At 31.3% G+C, this 26878-nt stretch overlaps 1 long non-coding RNA gene across 1 annotated transcript; it reads right to left on the minus strand.

The window, feature by feature from the left end:
- Positions 1-735: 735 nt before the first annotated feature.
- LOC140449715 (uncharacterized) lies at positions 736-14966 on the minus strand. Its single transcript, XR_011951869.1, has 2 exons — positions 14524-14966; positions 736-956 (listed from the first exon to the last, which is right to left on the minus strand). It is a non-coding gene; the product is annotated as an uncharacterized lncRNA (long non-coding RNA).
- Positions 14967-26878: the final 11912 nt, after the last annotated feature.

Below are 26878 nucleotides of genomic sequence, written 5' to 3' on the forward strand. Positions count from 1 at the left end.
GGTAGTAATGACTTTGGTTACGACCAATTGGTAAGACTTTGTCGAGTATCATCTTGAGCATAATAAATATATTATAAGGTTAGTAAAATAGTTGCAGATTGTTCTTGAACCAGTCTCATTTAGTCAACAAGTACGTATATATAAACAAGACGATGAGGTCCTCAGAGTTCCACAACAAACTCTTCCGCAGCTCTCTACTTAATTCGAAAGCTACTTTGCTGTGGACTGTCGAAGCGCCCCACCACATCTGTATTATATACATACATTTGTGTGTCTGGTCAAGTAATTTCACAATTTGTGTTGATGACACTAACGTAATGATTATTACGAATAAACTAAAAAGATATTTACTACTTCAGCTTTTTTTTCTGGTAGTAATGACTTTGGTTACGACCAATTGGTAAGACTTTGTAGAGTATCATCTTGAGCATAATAAATATATTATAAGGTTAGTAAAATAGTTGCAGATTGTTCTTGAACCAGTCTCATTTAGTCAACAAGTACGTATATATAAACAAGACAATGAGGTCCTCAGAGTTCCACAACAAACTCTTCTGCAGCTCTCTACTTAATTCGAAAGCTACTTTGCTGTGGACTGTCGAAGCGCCCCACCACATCTGTATTATATACATACATTTGTGTGTCTGGTCAAGTAATTGCACAATTTGTGTTGATGAAGTACGTAAAATATTAATACTTCTGAAAAAATAATACAATTTAGATATATAGGAAAACTGGCTATAAAAAAAAACACCACAACAAAACATTTATTATTAACAAGTACATTATTATATTTATGTTAGATCAAGATTTGGAATGCTATTTGCGTTGTCTCTTTTTTGTGAACAGCTGTTGTGGTAACCTGCAAACATATCTCTATGATGTATGCATTCTTTAATAACCAAAAATCCATTTGTATGTATTCAGCCACTATCATCATGGCTTCTACTGTTAACCTGAAAAAAAAAATAGAATTAGAGTAAATCAACATCTATTATGTTTCAAATAATATTAACAAAAACGAAGGTCAGTATAAATTAACCTGGCTGAACTTTGATGAACTAACTAAGCTGAACTAACGTTGATCAATCAGCAGATTTGTGCAAAACTTGCGTTAATAACCTTTAAACTTCGCCATTGGCGGAAGAAGTAACGAATGTGTAGATTAAGAATAACATGAATCATTTTCAACATCATTGTCCATCTCAAGCCAATATTAAACCGTAGTTTTACATTAAGAGGGGCTAGAGGATTTTTTTATTTTTTTTTATTCGGCATAAAACCCTTCAAGAGTATCCGATTAAAATTTCAGAGTGATCGGGACAAAATTTATGTGAGTTATAGGCATTTAGCAGTTAGTGAGGTGAATGAGTGACGTGATTGAGTGACGTGAATGAATAAAGTGAGTGATTAAATCTCTGTTTTATCGACTACGAAAAAGAGTTTGATCGAGTAAAGCAGACAGAACTCATAGAAACCCTAATACAACATGGTATAGATTATAACACGGTGGCCCTTATTAAAAAGGTATATTGAAATCAAATGGCGTCGATTAAAATAGAGAATCGTATGACAGCAGAAATGTCAATAAAAAGAGGAGTTCACCAGGGTTGTGTACTTTCTCAGATATTGTTTAATATATATTCCGAAAAGATCTTCCAAAACGCCCTCGAAAATATTGAAGGAATAAAAATCAACGGAGAATATCTAAACAACTTAAGATACACAGACGACACCGTCATTATTGCGGACAGTGCTGAGGGTCTGCAAAACCGACTTTTGAATGTCATAATCAGAGAGGGAGATATCTTGGGGCTGAATATAAACACAAAACAAAAGTAACGGCCGTTACACGTGCACCAAATGCCGACATTAATATTCGAATCTCCAACAAACGGAGTATCGAATCTCACAAAAATTCCAGTATCTGGAATCACAAGTATGAGATGTGTAGAAGCCTTTGAGATGTGGGTTTTTCGAAGAATGTTGAAGATCTCTTGGACAGAGCACGTGACCAACAACGATGTGCTGAGAAGAATGGGGACTAAGAGAGAACTCCTGAATATTGTAAAAACCAGAAAAACGAGTTAGCTAGGACATATTTACAGAGGAGAAAAATACAACTTCCTACGACTGATAATGGAAGGGAAAGTGAAAGGAAGAAGAGTTCCAGGAAGAAGAAAATGCTCCTGGTTGAAAAAGTTAAGAGACTGGACAGGCACGGACACACATTCGATACTAAGAACAGCTCAAGATAGAGAGCAATTTGCTGTAGTTATAGCCAACCTTCAGTAATGGAGAGGGCACCTTAAGAAGAAGGGTGATTAAAGTGAGTAAGATGAGTGAGTAGTGTGGGTGAGCTGAGCGAGGTAGTGAGGAGAGTTAGGGGAGTGAGATGACTGACGTGAGTGAGCACTCACATAAAGTTGGAATAAGTACAGAGTCAAGTACTAGTAATTATGCCCACGCGGTAGATAACAATCGAATTACTAGAGCGAAAAAAAGGCTGCAGGTGCCACAAAAACGGCAAAGGCAGGAGCAAAAAGATGCTCTAGATATTTTGGCAGGAAGCACGTCGCTATTTGAGCCAGGAATAGACAATTATGTGTGAGCATAAAAAAAATGCTTGTTTTAACGCATTTTTCTCGAAACAATTGTGTTTAATTTGGTGTTCACTTTATCTCAAAAACTACCAGACCGATGCTGCTCAAATTGTGCACACTTCTGTTATAGATAAATTACTAGGTCGCAACATCGAGACATGATCCATTTTGTTGTAATAATTAATTTAAAATAATCAAATTAGTAAAATTTTAACAAATAATTTTGAAAAATTGGTCTTTTTTTACTTCTCAAATTTGGGTATGGTATAAAATTTGGGCTGACTATATGGGTATATCGAGGGTAACAGTTTCAAGAATTGAAATTATATCAAACAAATGGTGAAATGGTCTAAGTTTAAGAAGAGTTCTGTGCCATTCTACGATTTCCAAGATGCATAGCTGCAGTTATTTGTACTTTAAAAAGAATTGATTCTTATGGAGGTGCAAATGCAGAAATATATCGTTCAGAAAAAGAATTTTTGCATTAACACATTCATCTCCGGCAACGCGCCTGGCGCGTTCATATATATATTGTCATATCCCAGCAACGCTCCTAGCGCGGTCTTTTACCCTTTTATATATATTTGCTTTATTTGTAGCACGCCAGAAAACAGAACAAAAAATGAACTGGCACATAAAATAATACATAATTTATGCCTATGTAAACTTGGATTTAATGTTAATATTTTGACTATCGTAATGCACATTTTGTAGGTCTAAATAATTATTTTTCTTCAGTTGACTGGAATATTGTTTTTGATGATTCAAATATTAATATCTCAGTAAATAATTTTTATGAAGTTCTTTCTGAAGCAATATCACTCTTTGTTACGAAAAAACCTTATAAACCTTAAAAATTTCCTCGTTGGTTTTCTCCAGATTTAAAAAAACTTGTTATTTCAAAAAAAACTGGCCGTGCTAGATTCAAACGTACTCAGTTAGCAGCTGATTATATCTTATTTTCAGATCTTAGAACACAATGCAAAACATTAACAGATCAATGCTACAGATCTTATATCTCCAAGATTGAGGAATCTATTCACTCAGACTCAAAACAATTTTGGAACCATATAAACTCTGAATAAAAGCCACGGAATTCCAAATGTCACGCATTTTAATGACTTGTTAGCTGAATCAAGTGAGGAAATAGCAAACTTGTTTGCGAGCCACTTGTCTAGTGTCTTTCGCTCAGACAAAGTTAATTTAAGTAACTTCAATTATAAAGTAAAAAATTTTGTTGACATTCCACTTATCCAATTCTCACTTTCTGAAGTCTCCGAGTCTATAAATAGTCTAAAGGATAAACTGAGTTATGACCCTGATAATACATATAACCTTTACATGTATTATTTAATTTATCTTTGAGACTACACACCTTCAAGTGGCGTGAGTTATATAACTCCCGTATGACAGAGAGAATATAAAAAATTATAGGCCTGTTATGTTATCTGCCATCCCTAAACTTTTTGAACTAATTCTAAACAAATATCTTACTTGGCATTGTAGGAATCTCTTGATTAATGAGCAACAGGCAGGGTAAATCTACATCTACAAATCTTGTTTTGTATCATGATTACATTATCAGGGCTTTCGAGGATGTGTACCAAGTGTACTCCATCTATACTGATTTCTCGAAGGTCTTTGACACAGTAATCCATTCTTTACTCATCTTTAAATTAAGATGTATTAGCTTTCCTGGGTGGTTTCTTTCATGGTTAAGTAGTTATCTTGATGAAAGAATTCAGTTTGTTTTTATAAAAGGTTCACTTTTAATTCCTATCTTTGTCAGTTCAGTGGTCCCCCAAGGTTCACATGTGGGTCCTCTTCTCTTTAATTTGTTTATTAATGATATTTCTGAGGTAATAAAGGTTTGTCAGTTTTTGCTATTTGCTGATGACCGTAAGTTATATTTTAAAGTTTCAAATCTATCTGATTGTCTAAGGATCCAGGAAGACCTTACTTCCCTGTATAATTGGTCACTTTCCAATGGTCTCCAGTTAAATAAAGATAAGTGTTTTGTTATATTCTTTAGCAAATCTAAAAATAATGTGTTTGACTATCACATTAATACAAGCCTTCTATCAAGAGTGACTGAAATAAAAGATTTGGGAGTGTTATTTGACAGTTCCTTATCATTTATCCCCCACATCAACAATTTGTCAAATAAAATTTACTGAAATCTAGGTTTTATCACAAGAAAAACTCTAGAGATCTTTCAGTACCCACATATAGAATTTTATATCTTACTTTCGTCCGTAGCATCCTGTCTTATGCTTCTATAGTATGGTCACCATACTATTTTAACCATATTCACACCCTTGAAAAAATTCAAAATAAGTTTCTCCGGATTTGTGCTTATAGATTAAACTTAAGGAACATGCCTTCGGTAGAACGAAGGTCAAGGCTAAATATCAGTTCCTTAGAAGACTACAGAACTAAATGTGATCCAGTTTTTCTCCATAAACTACTTGACCATACCACTCACTGTTCTGATTTATTAAGTCTTATCGACTTTAGTAACACTAGAATTCTTAGAGACATGCCTTTGTTTTCTATAAAACACTATCACGCTAACTATGGCAAATTCTCTCCTATAAACAGGATTCAGATCCTGGGAAATGACTAGCCAATCTTATGATCTGCTGGATATAAAATCTGTAAGATTTAAACAATGTTTGACTGAGTATGTTAGGAATCAAAGATGAGTGACATTTAACTTGGGAGTATTCATTTCATTTCATTTTATTAAGATCATTTCATTTTATTTTATTAAGATCATTTCATTTTATTTTATTAAGATTATTTCATTTTATTAAGATCTTCAGGAAATTTAATTTAATTTATTTAATTTAATCATTTGTTTAATTTACTGTATTTAATCATTTGTTTAACAATAATTATTTAATCATTATTTAATACTTAGTTTTAGTATGTACTTGTATTATGGTTAGAATATTTTATTTTTGTTAAATTTTGTAAAATGGGAACATTTCATAAATAAATAAAATAAATAAAATTTCACCCATTTTAAAGCACTCCATCCAATAGTAGATAAGGTGTCAACTATTAGGGAGCACTTGATGTCAACTAGTGGCTCTGTTGTTTATTATGTATTTGTCCTCAGGCTGTTTGGTCAAGATGCCGCCTATAAAAGGGCAGATGTTCCGCTACATTGAAGCAGGCATGGAAGCAGCTATTCAGGAATGCAGACGAGGTGTGCAAACTACAGCTGCAGCAAAAAAATTTGGTATGCCAAGAGTAACTCTTCTGAACAAAGTAAAGGGCAAAACACCAAGAAAACGAAAAATGGGAATAACATGTTACCTTAAAGAAAATAAAGCTATGCTGGTAAAATGGGCAAAGGCAATGGTTAAACAAGGATTCTAATAAGGAAGGAGAATTTGCAACACAGTGTCAAGAAAATGGTAGACAATCTAAATATTGAAGTTCTATTTAAAGGGAGTGGTAGATCTGGAAAAAATGGCATAGCAGTTTTTTAAAACGACATCCATTGCACAACAATCTCAAAATTTGACTTCATACAGAGGGATCTGAGTATACGTTCAGAGACATTGCCACATAAATCAACACAATCAACACTAGAAAACCCATAAAATAAATTATCTAACATGTTATTACCTAGTCCCTTAGGTGCTCTATTTTGGCCAATGCCTAAAGTAAATTCAAAAAAAAAGAAAGAAAGAAAAAGTCCTCTTTGTCATATCATCTCATGCATGGCAAAAATACCATGAGAGCAAAGAGAGAAAAAAGATTGAATTAGAAGAGAAAAAGAGACAAACTGAGGAAAGAGAAAGGAAGAAAAAAGAGAAGAAGCACGAAAACTTAAGACTATTGAAGAACTAGCAAAGAACAACCAAAAGATTTTGAATAAAAAATCTAAGACTGATTATAGCTAAAGTACTGAAGAAGAATGGTTAGAGTCTGAAAATAGTATAGATGATACTTGATGATGAAGAAAATGAGTGTAGAGCGAGAGGAGTACCAGAATACAAGTATTACTATTAAGCAGAGTGATTATGTAATTGTTAAGTTTCCTGGGAAAAAAAAAATTCTCAAATATGTTTGTATAGTCCAGACAGTTACAAAAGAAGACAATATTGAAGTTTTGGTGATGAAAGCATGTGACAAGTCTAAAAGCTTACTTAAAAAAAATGATCAAGACATTAGTATCATAAGTATTTCACAAATCATAACGGTTTTTGAAATACCAGGGATGGTTATTTGATTTTTTGTTTATTGTAATATAAATATTGTTTTGTATGACCCATTGTACTAGTATAAAAAGTTATTAATTTTTAGTTACAATAAAGTATTTTACTTCTTGAGACTGAATGTTGCATCTTACTTATAGTGTTCACAATTAGTGCCTTTACCTTAGTGTGGTTACAGTTTGAAATCATATTTGATGACACAGTTAGTCAAGATGCTAAAACAGAAGCAGATAATCTTTAGAATGAATCTCCCATATGAATTATGAATGTTGTGGAAATGCAGTATAGGGTATGGAGACAATGATTCCCAATTTTTAATAAAAATGAGATTAAATTTAAAAGTGACTGAATGTAATAATAGCTACAGCAGTATTTCGTAACATCACCATAGAAAATGGATTCTTGTTTCCTGTGAGTCTAGATCAACAAGAAAACCATTTAATTAAAGCCATAAAAAGGAAAAAAAAGAATTTCACCTTGAAATTGAGGAAACATTGTGAATTATGTATTAGACAACAGTTTGCAGAACTCAATTCACAATTTCTAAAAAATATTTTTCAGGTATAAGAGGTATACAAGATATTTTCTGAATGTACCAGGAGGTGCTCTTAGGAGATTCAAGCAGTCCACTTACAGGGAATCAAACTGGCAGCTTTTTTAGCCACATTGGATTCAGTTGGAAGAGATACATGTATTTTTGTTAGGGAGAATTTGAATCTTAATGTGAATTTTAATTTAGAAAAGTGTATTGAATACCATATGATTATGTTAAAGAAGGTAAATAAAAGTATATGTTTATATTAAAGTCCATCTGGCCCTTTTGACACCTGTTTAAAATATTTAGATGGACTTTCTGAAAGTGTTTGTCTTGGCAGGTGGCATTTTTGGGCCTACCCGAGGAGAAAACTTTGGGTACTAATGTAAATTTTTTGTTAGGTGATTTTAATTTGCCTTTTTATGGTAATAGGGGCTGTGCAAAATGTGATTTGTTAACCAATTTTATTGATATTCATAATCTTACCCAACACTCAGTGTACAATCACATGCAAAGAAGGTTGGATTCAGTATTTTCAAACATGAATGTAAACAATTTAATTAAATGTAATGTACCACTTGTTAATGAGGAAATATATCATCCTTGTCTTGATTTTATTGTCACATTTAATTGTTTAGATTCAACCAAGAATTGTATTAAAAATTCATTTTTCTATGACTATGCAAATGGTAATTTTCATCTTTTATATGACCTCATTCAAGATATGGACTGAACAGAGCTGGAGGGGTGCTTGGATGTGGATGTATGTATGTAGTTGTTTTATGAAAAGCTGTATGCATGCATTGATCAATCAGTACCCAAAAAACAGTTGAGGAATGTATTAAGAACAACAAACAGGTATCCTACTTTCTTTGCTTCAGAACTTATATCGAAGATTAAACGTAAGACTCGTCTTCATAGGCAGGTAAATAAATCTACAAATGCTTTGGTTTTGGCTTAATATAAATCGCTGAAACGAGAGGCGAAACAGCTTAGTAGAGAAGTATATAGGTGTCATAATGAAAATATTGAGAATAATGTACAAACTGATCCTAGTAGTTTTTGGTCTTTTATAAAATCCCATGGTGTAAATAATAAAAGATTGATGACATCGAAATTATTAGACAAAAGAACCAAAATGACTATCTACAGAACACTGATTAGACCCGTAGTAACCTATGGATGTGAAACTTGGGTAATGACGAAAAAAGATGAAGCCCAACTCAGGACATTCGAGAGAAAAATACTGAGGAAAGTATATGGCCCGGTACAAGAGGAAGATGGCACATGGAGAATCAGGAGAAACGACGAGGTTAATGAGTTAAATGAAGGTTATGACATTGTAAGATTTGTGAAAAGTCAAAGACTGTCATGGCTGGGACATGTGCAGAGACAAAACGATGCAAAAACAACAAAGAAAATGTTACAATGGAAGCCCATAGGAAGGCGAAAAAAAGGAAGGCCCAGAACGAGATGGTTGGATGACATGGAAGACGACCTGAAAACAATGAACATAAGACAATGGAGAAGAAGGGCACAAGAGAGATCTGAATGGAAGGACATAGCCAGACAGGCAAAGACCCATCCAGGGTTATGATGCCAAAAGAAGACGAAGAAGAATGGTGTAAATAATACAATTCCAACAGAGGTCTCTTATGGGGTTGTGGACATAAGTGGCTGTCAGGATATTGACAATGTTTTTGCAGAATACTTTGGTGATGTATTTCAAAGATCAAATAGTATCAATAGTACACTGAATCAGGGGGGCTTTTACTTTTCAAAAATACAGTTGAGAATGTTCTCCAAAGCATTAAAAGACTAAAGCCAAAAAAAGCCACAGGTAATGACAATATACCAGCATACATTTTTAAAGATTGTGCAGACTCTTTCTGTCCCTCTCACACTAATTTTTAATTTGTCCCTTAAACAAAGTAAATTTCCAGATAGCTTAAGGCATGCAGTTATAGCACCTATATTTAAATCTGGTAATGCTAGTAACATTGAGAACTATAGGCCTATATCTGTCATCAATTCAATTGCTAAGATATTCGAGAGTGTGCTTTATAACAATATTTTGAATTACTTTGGAGATAGGTTCTGTCCAGAACAACATGTTTTTTTACCAGGGAAGTCCACTTGTGTCAAATAATAAAACTCAGCTGGATGTCATTTTTACCAACTGTACAAAAGCTTTTGATAAGATTGATCACTCTATACCTATTGAAACGCTAAGCAAATTTGGTTTTAATTCAGAAGCATGTATGTTTATGAGGTCATATCTTTCTGATAGGTTAAATCAAGTTAAAGTGGGGAACAGTTTATCTAAGCCATTTATGTCAACATCAGGTGTACCATAAGGTAGCAACTTGGGTCTTCTCTATATTTATTCTGTTCTCTATATATATTCTCATTTATGTCAACATCAGGTGTACCACAAGGTAGCAACTTGAGTCTTCTGTGCTCTATATCTATTAACGATTTACTTCACTGTGTGAAGTTTTCGACAAGCCTGCTATTGGCAGATGATTTTAAGATTTTTCGAGAAATTTCAACTTTGCAGGACTCTGAGATGCTGCAATGTGATCTGATCTCAGTAAGTCAATGGTTCGATGATAACAAAATGTTTCTAAACACTTCTAAATGTCATGTTTTTCGACTGTTCTCAAGTAATAAGACTGATTGTTCACCCATAAATAAGATGTTAGAAGAATGTCACCCAGTGATAATTAACTGTGATATAGACTTTAAATTCTTCTGTGAAACAAATAAAAGTTGTTCTTGAAACAAATTTCTAGTCTGCAAAAGTTGTTGTCTTTAAATTTAATTTAGATGTATAGTGTTTTTTACTTGTTTTATTCTATATAGGTTTAGTTTTTAATATAGTTATTAGTTTTTAGCAGTAGTAAGCATTCTCTCAATATAATAACAATCATTTTGTGTTTTAAAGGAGTTCAAATAAATAAAAACTTTCTTGATAACATTTCCCTGGATTCTGAGATACAGTGTGAGATGGCAGGAGTATGTAAACTTGGTTTCTCTGACCACAAAGGACAACAGGTTGGAAGAAAAAATTACTTTTAGCCAATTACACAAAAAGGGTCTATGACTGTTTCATAATAAAATATCTCAAATAAGTTTGGACTTTGTGAATGTGAGAGAAATGAATGTGAATGAGAAGTTTAACAGATTTATGAATGTTCTGGAAAAAGCTTATTTGGAATCTTTCCCAGAGAACAGGTATAAGGTAAGGGATAATCAAACAAATAAAATTAATTGGTTTTACAATGATTTAAAAGCTATGCGTAATCAACTGCACTTTTTGGAACCACTTAAAAACCAGAATGCAAGAAGCAAGGCAAATAACAAGATAACAACATCATCAGCAATTCCATTAATAAAAAGTCTATGTGGAAAATCATAAATGAACATCATGCTAATAAAGAAAAATACTAGCCAACCTCCTAATCAGTTCAAATAACTTTAGTGATTACTTTTCACAGATAGCATCCAACTTGATCAAACACATCACAGTTTCAAATCTGAATCAAATTGATAGAACACAAATAAATATATTAAGATCACTTTTATTGCTCAGAAGTGACTTTCAATAGAGTACAGGATATTATCAATAATTTATAAAATAAAAACAGTTGTAACAATCTTGGATTGAATGTAAAGTTGATCAAAAAACCAAAAAATATAACAATTACACTTCCTAAGCTAATTAATACAGTAGGTACCAGCTACGAAGAACCAGCTCAAATCCTTATTTTCATACAGATTCGATCTGAGCACCCTTTTACATAATTATCCACTCTTGCTAGTAGCACAGCGTTAACCGTTCGGTGCCGTTAATTATATAAAAAGCATAATCAGGCCACTGTCCCCCTCTTAGAATACAATCAGCACACGCCATATGCGCGAGGTTTTATCTTCTTATGAGCTGAATATAGTATCTACATCAAAGAACATGTTTTTCGTGTCTTTAAAAAAGCAACAATTTGTCAATCTTCAAAAAAGGGGACTCAAATCTGCCAGAAAATTATCAGCCAGTCTCACTACTGCCAATTATTTCGAAAATTATGGAAAAGTGCATGGCACTACAAATAGATTACTTTGAGGACAATGGTACGTTTTCTATATGTCAATTCAGTTTTCTCAAAAATAAAAAGTACAGTATTTTGAACAATATATTATATATTACAGAGTTATTTCATAAGCTTCAATTTAACTCTTTTGTGTGACTTGAGCAAGGCTTTTGACTTGGTCAGTCATGAAATCTTACTGCAGAGATTAGAAAAATATAACTTTTGTTCGGAGAGTAAGTATTGAGCTTATAAAATCATATCTGAAAGAAAGGGTACAGGTTGTGAGGATTGGTGGGGTGTTACCATCAGAGAGTGTGTTATATATTTGAGTACCCCAGGGTTCAATACTGTTCCCTATTTTATTTTTGATTTATATAAACAATATTCCAAACATAAGGCTAAATATAAACTCTGCAGATGACACTATGGTGGCTTTTGGAGCTGATAATATTAAAGATGTGCTGGAGAGTTCTATGGTAGCATGGCAGATGACTAAGCAATGATTTACTGCAAATAGGTTGATTCTGAACAATAATAAAACTAAACAAGTGATTTTCAGAATGAGATGTATGTAATATGAATGCTGGAGTCAGTGATATTGGATTTTTGGAGTTCTTTTGGACCCAGAATTACAGTGGGGCCCACATATTATTAACTTATGAAAAAGTAATAAGAAATAAAAGCCTCTTTATTTTGAGAAATCTTTCAAAATGTATCTAACTGAAGACTATATGTACTACATATCACTCCATATTCCACTCACATCTTTCATACCCTCTCCTTGTCTGTGATCATGTAGCTGAAACTCACAGGGTATTTGGTCTGCAGAAAAAGGCAGTGAGGGTCCTTGCTTGTTTGGGATTAAGAGAAGCCTGACGTCCAGCACTTAGAAAATGCATGAAGGGAAATATCAATCCTTATAGAGGTCAGATCAGCATGGTTACAATACTAGACACAAATAGAATATGATACCCGCATATTGGCATTTGAAAAAGTGTCAAAATAGACCAGAGTATTGGTCAATAAAATATTCTGTATGAAAATATCAGAAACTTGTCTGAAAAGGAATTTGAAAATAAAATTAAAAAAATATTGATAAAAAATTCCTTTTATTCAATTCATGAATATGTGACATGACATGAATATAAACTATTACATACAGAAGAAAAGAAAATTGACTGAAGAAGAGAGAAAATGTGAATAAAGAAGTGCAAGAACTACAAGAATAAGAAGCCAACAGAAAATAATTCAAAATGAGAACAAAGATGTGTAGAGATAAGGGTAATATATTGACAGAACAGCAAAAAATACAAAGAAAATGGACAGAACATTGTAAGGAAAACCTTGAGGTAGATAGGGGAGAAGCAAACGATATACGATAAAGCAGACAACAGGGAAAATAGTCTACCAACGATAGCTGAGATTGGAACAGCAGTAGTAAAATTAACAAAGATGTGGTTCAATGAGGAGCAGTTGCCAGTAGAGTGAAATCATTCAATTGAAAGCAGCATACAAAAGAACTTTATTGATGAAAGGCATAGAAATGCTGAAAACATAGTTGGCAAATACCAATATGGCTTCTGCAGGCAGAGAACAATACAACAAGAAACAAGTGAATTTATCATCTACACATTATGACTTCAAAAGTACATATGACAATATAAAATGAGAATTTTTCATACAACTGACAAAACACTTTGTGATAGGGTCAGAGAAGAAGTGGAAGACCCAGAACAAGGTTCCCAGATAAAAGCAATGAAGTTATGAGAAATATGGGAATCCATGCTTAGCTGAGGATGGATCGTTCCTCGAGGAAAAATAATAAAAGTGTGAAAATACTATCATGTTAACCATAAGGACAATAAGAGAAATAATAGATGCATTTAATCAAATAGAATGAACTGCACAAAATGATGGCCTTAAAATTAATTAGGCTAAAACAGAATATATACATGCAAGGAAAAATGCAGCTGCAGAATCTAAAAATATAAGAATACAACATTGAGGGGGCAAAAATCTTTAATACTTAGCATCTTTAGTTACATCTGATAACAATGTTGTAAGGGAAGTGAAGAGGAGAATATCCATTGCCAATAAATGTTACCATAGCTTAATTATGTAACTCGGATCAGACATTGTCACAAGAAAAACAAAATGCCAAATATACAAAACCCTAGTAAGACTTGTTCACGTATGGTTCATAAACCTGTACACTCTCTAAAAGGGTGGAAAGATTATAAGCTACATTTGAAAGAAAAATCTTGCTACACACACAAAGGCACAAAAGAAAATAGAATTTGGCAAAGAAGATATAAGTTTGAACTATATACAATATACCAGGATCCAAATATAACATTTATTTAAATTAGAAAGCTGCATTGGAATAGGGCATCTGGAAAGAAGAATGGAAGGAGAAACAATAATCCAACAAGTGCCAATAGGAAAAACAATAAGAAATCATCTAATTCCGTTCTACCCATAAGGAGTAGAGATAGAAAATGATATAACAACCTTAGATATAAAAAATTGGAGATACTGAAACAAGCTTGTTGAGCCATAATGATGATTATTAGAGCTGAGGCATGGATATTAAAAAATGTAATTAAAAAAAAATCAGCATTTGCAGATGATATCCATATCATGGCCAGACACAGAAGAGATATATGATATAGTTAATGAAAATTGGATAATATTTTTACCTTATTCAAGTAACAAAGGTTACTGAAAGAATGGAGTTAGTTAAGAGTGTAAATAAAAACGAAAAAGGAAGTTTTCAATACTGTCTAATTATATTGTTTGGTAGATTTTAACTTTTCCATAGCAATGTAGAACAATCCCAACAGAAGTATTAATCACAAATGCCATTTAGTTATCCCGATTTAACAAATAAAATAGTTTGGCCTCCAAGAGCTATTACCAATTTATCTCCACAAACAAGTGTGGCAACTTGCCGATCGATTATAATTTAATAATTTGATTATCATATTTAGAAATGTATTCAGTCAGTATTCAAGAAAAATTAAGAATAGGATTAAGACGTAGTTATGAACTAAGCATATACTTACATTCCCTAGTTGTCGTCGACGATACATTTTATGTGGTCAAATATAAATTCAAGCGTTTGATCATAGATTCATCTTTTAGAGAGAATATGTTTGCAGATGTAACATTTCGAATTTAACAGCATTACTTCAGTAACTAAGCCCTTTACACTTGTTGGCGGCAGAAGCAGAACACACAACGCCAGGTACCTTCCCTCCCTGCCAAAAACAAAATGGATGTAGGTCTATTTCCGCTTTCCGGCACGCCAGCGCATGACCTTACTACATCCGATCCTCTGTTATGCCGTTCAGATCAGATCAGATCAAACCGGAAATTGAATAAATAACGACCATGGATAAGGATGAGAGTTACTATGGCAAATGGCAATGCAGCTAGCCTGTCTAAATAATGCCTACTTTTATGTACAATACTGAGCCTTTAGTAACTAAATTAGTCAAAACATAACTTTTTTATCATCGGCGCGGTCGTTAACTAACCTTGGTCGGCGCGGAATTACACTAGAACATCTCTCTCCGCGAAAGTAACTATTATAAACATGGCAACAATGTTAGATGAAAAAATTTAGTTAAGCTCTATGTGATAGAGCAACAAATTATTCTGACTATAAAATCGATTGTATATCTCATTGTTCAATAATCGATTATTTATTTATTAGATTTTTCTTTAAAAACTGATGTAATAGAGACAGGGATATTAAACCGATATTAGTTTGATTTCTTTGAATAGACAGGAAATCATTTGTAGGTTATTATAAAACCAATTATTAGTTGTTTGGTGAAGTAATAAACTAGATGAAGAACTGGAGGACAATAAGAAAAGCCGATATTTTAAAGTTTAGTGTGAGTGTTCTGCTTGGTGAACACAAATAAGGGGGCAACAAAATTTAAACATTTGAAATTTCACTTGTTTCCCATGATAATTATATGGATTTTTGTGTGAGTGGTTTTAATAAGTAAGATAACCTCCCTTAAAAATAATAATTTTTACTTATACGAGTGCATTTTCTTCCTCTATGTACTTCTTATCCTGTTTCCATGAATTGGATATTACCTACTTCCTATTCCTGTATTGTATGAAATAATCTAAATATAGTCGGTTCGCTAATCCCTGTCCGAACTGTAGTTATTTAGTAATTATTTTTTGCGAAGTTAGTTACTTTTTGGTAGACTAGAAGTGACTGGAAATTACTATACAACCAAGCACACGTGCTCATAGCGTATTTCATTAGAGTATTTCGTTTGCCTTTTTTGCAAACTTATGCTATTGCAAACAATACATAATATTCTATTATTCCTATCAGAAACTAGTTTTGGACGACCCGGGATTTGACCTTTTTTATCTAACATACTGTATAATGCGGATTATATAACACAATATTGAGTACGTTTTGTGATTATATATCATTTGAAATATTGCTTATTCAGCATTATTATCATCATTTTTAAAAACATAATAAATTAACTGGAAAATATTAAACGTTTATTGAAAATATGCTCAAGAAACTAGAGCTAAATGCTACCAAAATTTAAGTTGGTTGCCTAGATTTGGCCCAACTCAACGATATAAACTAAATTACCCTAACTTTGTTATAAAATATATTTTTTTATATATTATAATAGCTTACTTTCTTTATACATGTTATAAATTTTTAAGTGAATTTGATTTTTGGCGCTATGTCAAACTGAACTGTATGTTAACCGAAATGTTTTTGTTATTAAGAACATTTGTAACATTTACATAATTCGATAAAAATATTATTTTAATGATAGACTTACCTCAAACAGGGTTTCATTCGGCAAATAATTTTAAAAAATGGTATATATTTTGAATAAATCTTTGTGCAGTTTGATTACCTTGTAATTTAACAGCATCCTTACATATTAACTTTTAAAGAACATTTATCGCAATTTTTATTTAATATAATTTTTAAAGAATATTTATCGAAAAACTTACCAACGCATTAGCTGATGGAACAAGTGGAAAACTTTGACTATCCATAATAAGAAAATTCAAAATAGAACTAACTAATTAACTAAATAGAACTAACAACGAATTAAACAAAAAAAACGAGTGTGGCAGTCCAGTGAGACTGCCGGTGGAAGTTACACTTCTATACACGCATTCGCCGTTCCAAATTTATTTGGGAGTCAATCTGCACAATCATTACATATGTAATGCTATAGGTAAGACATAGCAGAAAGAGAAACAGAATTAATAACAACTTACTAACAATTAATAAACAACTTTTGACCTGTAATAGGAGTATAGTAAATGAAGGATTGAATCAATATTTTGATGAAAATGTATATTTTTATTTTTATATATGTATGAAAGGAGTTGAATGCAAAAATTTTTTTACACATACTCTGCAGTAAAATTCATTGTTTATTTCGTTATTAATATAATAATACAATACAAATGAAAACGCAATATTCATAAGTATTTAAAAATGATAATAATATATATAACTTTTCTACTTACGCATAGATATTTAATTTACCATGTAATAATATTAATAAAAAAGTCCTCCCCGACTGGAAATCGAAACCCGGTCTCCCGCGTGACAGGCGGGGATACTGACTACTATACTACCGAGGACATGACACAAACGTATTTCAAAATTGACAGCTCTGGATCATACAGTGATTTATTGAGATTATTATTTTGAGATACAAAAGACTAATATAATTATGAACATTTAATAAATAATACAAAACATATCACATAAATAATAATATTAATAAATATTTTATTACATATATAATATTATATGTATATATATATATATATATATATACATATATATATATATATATATATATATATATATATATATATATATATATATATATATATATATCTTTATATAATATATATATATATATATATATATATATATATATATATATATATATATATATATATATATATATATATATATATATATAATATTAAATTATATATAAAAAAGGAACATTTTTATATTCGAGAGGGGAAGAGAGAGAAAACATATCTTCTGTCTCTCTCTTACTCATTATCTTACATATGTAATGATTTCACAGATTCACTCCCATACAAATTTCCAACGTGGAGCGCGCGTATAGAAGTATAACTTCAATAATAGAACAATAAAACTATATTGACTAAAATAAACAACAATAATACAAATATTTACTACAATATGTTAAATTGTAACAACTCAAATATTATATTTTAAATATACAGGGAAAATATTATGAGTTTAGTATACACTTTCACTCTTTAGAATAATTCTCCTTTTTTCAATGAAAGAAGTCTGCAACAGTAAGTATATTTTGAACTATTAATACTGAGAGCTAGGAATTTTTGTGCTGTAGGTTTCCGACTATGAATCTGTCAAAATATCCCCGAGCTAAGCCAATACACCTTAACAATGATAATGCGAAAAATGTATTGCAAATAGAGCAAAGAAGATCGAAAAGAATATTCTTTGAATATATTAAAATAGAAGCTGACATGGATCTGCTACCAAAAGAGTTGAGCATGTTGTTGGTATGAAAGGAGAAATCTAAATTAAATTATTGTATCCTGTTTTATATGTATGGATTTATTATCAGGAAAATTGTTCCTAAACTAAAGTGTTTAGATTGCATTCAATGTTTATTTAAAGCACAATTCGATCATTGTTATGCTTCTGTTGAGAAATTTGACAGGTTAGTGAATTTAAAAAATAATGGGGGTTAGTGATTACCACAAAAGACACTTTCAGATTTTCAGAAAAAACCTTGTTGGTAAATGGTGACTTCAAAAATCATTTGTTTGTGAATGCTAAGATAGCCGATGCATTGTTGTGTCTGTAGTAAATAACCTTTCTTCAATCTGCATGTGGTGGGTAGACAAATATTCGGATAAAAATAATAATACTACTTCGTAAGTTGTTTGAAGATGATTGTAATATGTCAAGTTTTGTGTACGCCAATTAATTAGTTCACATAATTCATGAAATTTGGACATGACGTTACGTCAAATTACTTATTTTTATATAAAAACTAATGTTATAGATAAGAAATCGCTTGTAGGTTATTATAAATATAACAAAGCGTTTGTAGGGTCGGTTATTTAGTTGTTTTTAGGATTATATAATTAAAAAAACAATTAAATAATTCTGAGTGCGCCATCTGCTAGCCAAACGCCAGACTAATTAGTATTGAAAATAAACTAATTTATTACATTTAAATAAAAACTAATCTATGACAAATAATTTGTAGGCTATTATAAAATTAACAGGTTGTTTGTACGTTGGGCTATTTAGTTGTTTTTAGGATTAATAAATTGAAAAAAAAAACAATTAAGTTATTTTGTGTATGCGCTATCTGCTAGCCGAATTCCAGACTAATTATTATTGAAGAAAAACTCATTACATTTTTTAAATAAAAACTAATGTTAAAGATAAGAAATTGCTTGTAGGTTATTATAAATATAAGAAAGCGTTTGTAGGGTCGGTTATTTAGTTGTTTTTGGAATTAAATAATTAAAAAAAACAATTAAATTATTCTTAGTGCACCATCTGCTAGCCGAACGCCAGACTAATTAGTATTGAAAATAAACTAATTTATTACATTTTTTAAATAAAAACTAATCTAATATATGGCAAATAATTTGTAGGTTAATATAAAACTAACAAGTCGTTTATAGGTTGGGCTATTTAGTTGTTTTTAGGATTAAAAAATTGGAAAAAAACAATTAAATTATTTTGTGTATGCGCTATCTGCTAGCCGATTTCCAGACTAATTATTATTGAAGGAAAACTCATTACATTTTTTTAATAAAAACTAATGTAATAGATAGGAAATAGCTTGTAGGTTATTATAAATTTAAGAAAGCGTTTGTAGGGTCGGTTATTTAGTTGTTTTTAGAATGAATTAAATAATTAAAAAAACAATTAAATTATTCTGAGTGCGCTATCTGATAGTCGAACGCCAGACTAATTAATATTGAAAATAAACTAATTTGTTACATTACATTTAAATAAAAACTAATCTAATATATGGCAAATAATTTGTAGGCTATTATAAAACTAACAGGTTGTTTGTAGGATGGGCTACTTAGTTGTTTTTAGGATTAAAAAATTGGAAAAAAACAATTAAAGTATTTGGTGTATGCGCCATCTGCTAGCCGAATTCCAGACTAATTATTATTGAAGAAAAACTCATTACATATTTTCAATAAAAACTAATCTAATAGATGGCAAATAATTTATAGGTTATTTTAAAACCAAACCAAAGAGGCATTAGCCCAGTCTGGTTATACAAAAATCATTGATTTCACGGCAAAATGTTTCGCAGATATCTGAAGCTTTTAAGACCTAGGTGGGGGTTACTAGATGACGAATAGATAAAAAGATACTCCTATTTTTACCTTGCGTTTTTTTAAACAATAATTTATGGTCAGAATTTGATTTTTTTATACAATTACATATACAATACAATTTTTTTATATCAACAATATCTTTATTTTCCCGTTTTTTCAATTAAAATTGGTAAATAATTTACGGAGATATTTGCAAAAAAACAGTTTTTTTGCACTAATTTATAAATTTAATTAATTCTTTATTAACAAAATAAAATGTTATTAATACATTTCAACAATGACGAATTACCGTCCTTTAAATTTGTGCAAAATTTCCCCCGATCGGTCAAATAGTTTAAAAGTTATTCAATTTGTTTATCCCTGGGAGTAATTATTTAAACCATGAATTTAAACTTGCCCTATGAATGATGCTAGATACATTTAAGAAATTTCATAGGATTCTTTAAGACTTATACTATCTCAGAAGTTAAATAAATATTGAGTTTTCATCGAAATTATTTACAAAATAAACGTTTGAAAAAGGGGTATGTTTTTTACTTATAAACAATTGTAATAACTTCTACATTTTTTAAGCTACAGACTTGTACGTACAACCATTAGATAGCTGGTAAAAAAACTCACATTAAACAAAAAAAAATAAACCTTCTATGAACAATAGGAACGAAGTTAGCGACAATTTTTTTGTTAATTATATCTCCATTGTTTATAAACATTAAGAAGTAAAATTTGCACAAATTTTGAATGAAAATCTAAACTTTATATTGAATTTTATAGCTATAAAATTCATCCAATTTTTCGAAACTTAAAACCTTTCGAAACGAAGTTACTTTCGAAAGATCGACATAGGAAAGTGGAGCGGAAACTGTTTTATAAATATTATGGTTACGGATTTATCATTAAAAAGCTTCAACAGTTCTGTAGGAATTTCATCCGGTCCATTTGCTTTTCCATTTTTAGCGTTTCTTATGGCGTATTCTACTTCTTCTTTCAATATGTCTGGCCCAGTTGCATTGATTATCTGAGTTAAGTTGTTTCTGTCGTCTTCAAATAATTCATTCAGGTATTCTGTCCATCTTTTTATTTTATTCTCTAGATCTACAATAAGATTTCCATCTTTGTCTTTAAGTTTACCTATTTGGCATTTCTTTATGCTTCCTGTTATCTCTTTTACTTTTTTGTGCATATTGAACGCATCGTCCTTTTTCTCATTTCTTTTCAGGTTTCCATTTCTTCACATTGTTCTTTAATCCACTCCTCTTTGGCTTCTTTTATTCTCTTTTTTATATGTTTATTTATTTCTTTGTATTTGTCTGGGTAATTCTTCATCTTTCTTCTTTGTTCCATCAAGTCTAGTATATCTTGTGTCATCCACCCCTTATTCTTTGTTGTTGTTTTTGTAAGATGTTTCTTTCCTGCTGTTTGTATAGCTGTATTTATGTACTTTAATTTTTGGTTAACGTTGTTTGTATCGTTAATTTGTTGCTGCACTGAACGGAGGTTTTCATTTATTTCTTCTCCTGTTTCTTGTCGTATATTTTTGTTTCTAAGTTTATTTAAATCTAGTGCCTTTCTGTGTGGTCTTCTAATCTTTTTTGGTCTCGCCTCTATCACAGTAACTAACGGGTTATGATCTGAGCCTATATCAGCTCCTGGGTACGTCTAAGTACATTTAACAGCATTATGATACCTCCTTGCTATCATAATGTAGTCTATTTGATTTCTCACTATTTTTTCTTTGGTATGTTGTGGAGATGTCCATGTATATAACCGTCGAGGAGGTAATTTGAAAAAGGTATTTGTTATTACGAAGTCTTCACTTTGGCAAAATTGAATCAATCGATCTCCTCTGTCATTTCTGTTTCCAAGCCCATATTTTCCTACTTGTTCTCCTACCTTACCGTGACCCACCTTGGCATTAAGATCGCCCATTAATATGTTAATGTACGGAAAGACTGACTTAATAACTGAAGACAAATAACCTGCAACAAAAAGGTTCAGACCTGACAGTGAAGTCCAATAAATGAACCAAATTTGAACTTTGAAACAAATGTATGTAAAGAAAATAAAAAAAGTAAAGCTCAATAAACATTGCAAAATTTAATAAGGCAAGTGATGAAAAAATCGACTTATTTTATCAAAGCAGTAAGGCAGATTAGATTAATATTGTATATCATATTTGTAAGAAAAATAGAATAAAAATCAATATTGTTAATTATAAAAATACAAACAATTATAATTAATATAAGGAATATAATAATATAATGTGTAAAAAATTACCTGAAATTTAATTTATTAAATATATAAGTATTATTACATCATTGATATAAAATGAAAAAACATGTTGATTTTCCGGGATTTTCCGAGATTTATGGGGGGTGAAAATTATGTCATCATTATTAATACTGCGACAGACTATTCGAGCAAATTAAAAAAAAGTAAGTATTTAGGGTGAATTTCAAATGGACTCAATTTTTCCGAGTTTTCCCATATTTTCCGGCCAGTGGAAACTATGTAGCTATTCATATTTCGACGAGCTACCCCAGACTAAAAAAAAGAGGCTTGCAGCTGCAAAGGAAGCCGAGATAATGTAAATTTTTCATACGTGTTGCAATTTGAAGTTCCGATGCCGAAAAAAAAAAAAACGGAGCTGAAACAGATATCCTCTCCACTTTCCTATGTCGATCTTTTGAAATTACCGTCGTTTCGAAAAATTATATAAATTTTATAGCTGTAAGTTTCAATATAAAGTTTAGATTTTCATTCAAAATTTGTGCAAATTTTACTTCTTAATGTTTATAAACAATGGAGATATGATTTTTAAAAAAATAGTCACTAACTTCGTTCCTATTGGTCATAAAAGGTTTTTTATTTTTTAATGTGAGCTTTTTTACCAGCTATCCAATGCTTGTACGTACAAGTCTGTAGCTTGAAAAATATAGAAGTTATTACAATTGTTTATAAGTAAAAAACATACCCCTTTTTCAAACGTTTATTTTGTAAATAATTTCGATGAAAACTCAATATGCATTTAACTTCTGTGATAGTCTAAGTCTTAAAGAATCCTATGAAGTTTGCTGAATGTGTCTAGCATCATGCATAGGGCAAGCTCAATAGTTTAAATAATTAGCCTCAGGGATAAACAAATTAAATAACTTATAAAATATTTGACTGATCGGGGGGAATTTTCGCACAAATCTAAAAGATGGTAATTCCTTGATGTTTAAATGTATTAATACCATTTTATTTTGTTAATAAAAAAATTAATAAAATTTATAAATTAGTGCAAAAAAACTGCTTTTTTGCAAATATCTCTGTAAATTATTTATCAATTTTAACTAAAAAAATGGGAAAATAAAGATATTCTTGACATAAAAAAATGACATAAATATTGTTTATTTAAAATATAAGGGAAAAAATTTATGGACAAAAAATCAAATTGTGACCATAAATTATTGCTTAAAAAAAACGCAAGGTAAAACTAGGAGTATCTTTTCATCTATTCATCATCTAGTATCCCCCACCTATGTCTTAAAAGCTTCAGATATCTGCGAAACATTTTTCCACCTTTTTTTTTTAACCAGACTGGGCTAGATTTAGAAGAATCTTTCACTGTCATTTTTTAGCGGCGACAAAGGTTACACACAAAACAATCAGAAGTTGATCAAGATTTTAGTTCCTTATTTGTACCACTAGAGAGCAGTCATCTCAGCGCTATTACTGTTTCGAAAATAAGAAAGAGCGTGTCAACAAAAGCAACTTTAGATATTTTTATATGTAGATGCAGCGTGGTCGTAGAATAGCATTAAATTTTTACGTTTTATAAAATTTGAAGATAATAAAATATTATTTTTATTTTTAATAAATGAATCTTTTTAGAAAAAATATTGAGATTCAAATTTTTAATTTAATTATGTATAAATCTACAAATATTATAATTAAAATTAAAACTCTCGTCTTATAAACTATAAATAAAATTAATTAAAAGTCAATCACTGTGGAAGAAAGCTCAAAAAATTGTAAGGTGTTTTGATCAAAAAACAATTCCTGATCTTGTTAGTACGCTAGAATTGCTTTTTAGCACATATTTAGCACCAAAGATTTATTTTTTACAATTTGAAAATTTGAAATTGTGAAGTATAATTTCAGATTTTTAAATTAAAAAAATAAATAAGTCTCAAATAACGCCTCACTAGAGCTCAACAAAGGAAGATGAGAAAAAAAGGCAAAAATGGCTGCTGGGACATGCACATAGCAAATCCCAAGAAAACCAAATCAGCAACAACCGTGGATAAAAAGAGACTTCGGGAAAATACCATCACTCCCTCGTAACAGAGTTGCTAAGAAACCAAGGGGCTCTAACGAGCGGACTAGGTCATAAAGCACCGTGACAAAAGTATTCAGAATGGTGGTAGTACACAGATCGGGCTCAAGTAGGATATCTAGCGGCTCATGAAGGAAAATACCTTTCTACCTGATTTGTACAGACCCCTGTTAGTGGATCTTTAAAAAAATTTAGTGTAATTCACAGTTTTGTGAATATACCCTAAATTTTTTAAGTTGGAATATCCCTTCCACTGGTCTGTCCATATTGCACTACCTTCCCGGACGTGCTTTTTAATAATCTCCACTAATACCTCTCCTTTCCTACTTTCTAAATATGTTGCATACCCCCTTTTTTAAAATATATCGTACATTCCCAAAACCCATTGTTCTTTAAATATTCTACCACGGTTATACTTTCTTTTTGTTAGAACACTTTCATCTATTTGAACTATGTGTCCTTCTCCACCTGCAATAATAGCCAGCTGTAGAAGACTCACCTATTATATATATATATATATATATATATATATATATATATATATATATATATATATATATATATATATATATATATTAAACGTTGGTATAGGTACCGGAGAGGTTGTTCTTTTGCTGGTGAGAGCGTAAACTAGTAAGCCACGAGTAAAAAGTCGTGGGAAAGTATGGAGTCGGCGATAGAAATGAGAGAGGAGAAATACTGGTTCAGTTTGTACACTATAAAAACATGCCAATTGCAAAAATATTCTTTAAGAAAAAATCAAACAGAAAATGGACTTGCGTAGCACCAAATGGGATCACTAAGAGCCAAGTTAACTTCATTCTAACCAACAAGATTGCTACAATAAAAGATGTCAATGTAATAAATAAATTTCAAACAGGCAGTGACCATAGACTAATCAGAGCAAGACTTGTTCTAGATCTGAAACTAGAAAGAATAAAATTAATCACAAAACCAAGAGTAACCGGTATAAATATTAACAATCTAAAAGAAAACTCAGATCATTACCAAAAGACAATTGATGAAAGATTACATGACCAAATCGACAGCTCTTAATTAATGGAAATCATCCTTGATAGTGCCAAAGAAATCGGAGGTCCGCAACAACAAAATGAACATAGTAAACTGTCTGATAAAACTAAAATAATGCTAAAACAAAGAAGGGAAATGAAAGTAAGTAGCAACATACAGAGAATACAGTACACTGAACTTTGTAAGACAATAAGGAAAAGTATTAAGGAAGGCATAAGAAAGTACAATGAAAGACTGGTAGAAAATGCAATCGAAAACAGGAAAAACTATAAGAAAACAAGAAACAGCGAACTATACAAAGCCCCTGACACACTTGAAGAAGTAATCAGTAACCAAGAAAATGTATTAGAAGTCCATCCGGTAGAAGTCGAATCAACAATTACAAAAATAAAAAGCGGTAAAGCAGCTGGAATAGATGGTATAACAGTACAGTACAGTAACTGCTTAAATACGCTGGCAATCAAACTAGGAAAATCTTAGCAGGCATATTTACGAACTGCCTGAGATCGAGATGCATACCAGACCACTGAAATAGAGCATAATTCTCATTCATAAGAAAGATAGCAAAGAGGATATCAAAAACTACAGACTTATAAGGCTACTACCAATTGTATACAAGATATTCACAAAGATCATCAACAACAGAATAACAAACGCATTAGATGCTGCACAGCCAAGAGAACAAGCTGGCTTCAGAAGTGGATTCAGTACCATAGATCATATTCATACACATCGAGAACTAATGAGTAGAGCTAAAGAATATGAAATACTGCTAGTATTAACCTTCATAGATTTCGAGAAGGCTTTCGATTCTATATATCCCAAGGCAGTAATAGAAGCTTTGAGCAACCAAGGCATTGACAAACCGTATTAAAAAACTTCAGCAAATATATACAGGCAAGCAAAAGCTAAAGTAAAAATTTATGAAAACACTCCAGAATTTCCCACTACCAGAGGCGTCCGACAAGGAGACGCGATATCACGAAAGCTCTTCACTGGAACTCTAGAAAATGTATTCAGCAAAATGAACTGGCAGAACAAAGGAATATCCATTGATGAAAAATACCTCAGCCATAATTCAGCAAAGAAGAAATTGTAAAAATAAAGATGAGACTCGATATAGAGAAATATATCGACAAATAAGATACGAGGTTAAGCGAGCAAAAGAGGCCTGGATGGAATACACATGTCGTGAGATTGAAGAACTACGAAGAAAACATGACGAGTTTAATATACACAAAAAACTTATACATATACGAAACTAGAACACTGCCACAAATATGGTTGGAGTCTACATTAATCCCACTTCCAAAAAAACCTAATACATCATCATGTAAAGACTTTAGACTAATTAGTCTCATAAGTCACTCTCTCAAGTTACTTCTTAAGGATAATTCTTAATAGAATCAAGCAGAAATGTAATAAACAATTCGGTTTTAGACAAGAATTGGGAACAACGGAAGCTTTGTTCTCAATGCTACTACTTCAACGATCATGGGAAGTACAGAAACCAATTTACGTCTGTTTTATAGATTTTAAGAAGTCGTTTGATAGGGTTCACCATGGTAGACTGTGTAAATATTTAGAAATGATAGGAATAGATGATAAAGATCTGAGACTTCCACAACATCTATATTGGAATCAAGAAGCTTCTA

The sequence above is a fragment of the Diabrotica undecimpunctata genome, chromosome 9 (assembly GCF_040954645.1).
Source record: "Diabrotica undecimpunctata isolate CICGRU chromosome 9, icDiaUnde3, whole genome shotgun sequence".
Classification (NCBI taxonomy): domain Eukaryota; kingdom Metazoa; phylum Arthropoda; class Insecta; order Coleoptera; family Chrysomelidae; genus Diabrotica; species Diabrotica undecimpunctata.